We start from the raw sequence: 2,317 nt of genomic DNA on the forward strand, positions 1-2,317 counted from the left end.
TACATAGGGGGCAGTATTATAGTAGTTATATTCTTGTACATAGGGGGCAGTATTATAGTAGTTATATTCTTGTACATAGGGGGCAGTATTATAGTAGTTATATTCCTGTACATAGGGGCCAGTATTATAGTAGTTATATTCTTGTACATAGGGGGCAGTATTATAGTAGTTGGCTTGTATATGGGAGAAGGTATTGTAGTAGTTATATTTTGTATATAGTTGACAGGATTGAATGTGTTATTCTAAATGTGTTATTGTAGCATTATCCCTGTACATAGTAGGCAGTATCAATCTACTCTTTCTCTGAATTGTACATGTATGGTACAGGGGAAAGGTATTTAAGGCTTACCGGGTCGTGTGTTTCCATCATTTACTGATGGACAGGTCACATTCTTTGCCCATTAGACTCACTTACTAGCAAAAGATGTTCTTGTTTTGCATTAAGGCCATCTACCAACAATTTGTCTGTTATAACTCCACCCACAGTATCTGACCACACCCATTTGTTTTGACTCCGCCCAAAAAATGGGGCCACTTTTACAGTTTTTCCAAGGGCTATTTTAAATTCCCACTCCACCCCTGGCCATTCTTCATAAGGGAATAGAGCAAAATATAATAAATAAAAATGCTGCTGCTTGACCCAGTCATCAGCGGTCATCTTATATACAAAGTCCAAGGTGAATGGGACTGCAGAGAAGCCTGAAGCTTGGTATATATCTGGTGGTTACTAGATAACAGATGGGAGTAGGACACAGAACAGGTTAGTAAAGAGAATTAAAACTTCATGCAGTTAACGAGTGTTATAGGCTGCCTAAAGGTTTTAACAGCATGTCTGAAACTTTGGAGGTTGGGTATTAGTCTGATAGTCCGAGGCAGAGCATTCCAAAGAATAGGTGAAGCTTTGGAAAAGTCTTGGAGACATGCGTGGGAGTTTCAAATTAAGGTTAAAGAGATTAATCTAAGATCAGTAGCAGATCGAAGAGCACAGGTTGGACAATAGACTGAGATGAGAGAGGAGAGGTAGGGAGGTGCAGCATTATGCAGAGCTTTGTGGATGAGGGTTATGATTTTAAACTATGTTCGAAAGAAGACAGACAGCCAGTGCAGTGACTGCCACAAACTGGAGGCATCTGTGTAGTGTTTGGGCAAGCCGGGACAATTCCTCAGTAAACCTCACAGGCAATACGATCTAATGTAGCCGATCAGTATAGGTAGAATTCCTAAAGGATATCCAAAGAATGCAACATCACGATAGATGCGGGGACTAGGCAGCACAGTACAGAGCGGGGGGCATGCATACATTATCAGATGGCAGAGCGGTGCCGCAGTGACATAGCCAGAACGAATGTGCATAGGCATATTTTTATAAATGTACACTAATCCAATCAGTCTGATTGTGGAGCAGCATAGCGAGTATAATGGATCAAGTCCAGTAGTGGGTGCAGGCCTCCAACAAACCCGATCCACCGGTTTGTAAGATCAGATATCCAAAAAAATGCAATGAGGCAGCACTTCGTATAAAGGTGATCTTTATTCACCCATGGCAAAATAAGGTGCAACGTTTCAGCTCATCCATAGAGCCATTATCAAGCATACCTCTATGGATGAGCTGAAACGTTGCACCTTATTTTGGCATGGGTGAAGAAAGATCACCTTTATACCTACTGGAGTGCTGCCTCGTTGCATTTTTTTGGATATACACTAATCCAGATGTTCCTAAATGATAGTAAAGAGGTTTCCATCCCTAGGAGCTGGTAAGTTTGGACATCTAGGATCAGTAATATATATATATATATATATATATATATATATATATATATATATATCTGACTGTCTAGTTCCTCAGTAGATTGCACGGCCGTGTAGTCCTGTGCACCTCAGTTCCTCTGTAATTATCACCGTCAATACAATCCAATGTACCTCAATATCTGAGCCCAATGGTCCATAGTGTCCTGTCCTTCCTATCACACGGGTCAGTATTTACGTATTGCTCCCCTGACACAGGGCAGAATAACCTAGGATTATGTCATAATGGAAGCACTTTTATTTTCATAGATATTTGTGGACGTGTATTTTTAGTTCTTGGCATGTGAATGAGGCAGGAGTCCATCCTATGAGATTTGTATATATGCAAATACGCAAAGAAAACGCGTTCCCTTCACATCGCCCTGTAAAGAATTGGCGCCTGGGGCGGTGCTGTGAAGGTAAGCCCCCTGTCCTCTCTTCACCACTATGCAGCCCCCCATAGCGCGGGCCGTTTCCTCTGTTTTATCATCCTCCCCCACACGTGCGCCCCTCCCCCTCCTCCTGACTCGCG

This window comes from Engystomops pustulosus, chromosome 4 (assembly GCF_040894005.1).
Source record: "Engystomops pustulosus chromosome 4, aEngPut4.maternal, whole genome shotgun sequence".
Taxonomy (NCBI): domain Eukaryota; kingdom Metazoa; phylum Chordata; class Amphibia; order Anura; family Leptodactylidae; genus Engystomops; species Engystomops pustulosus.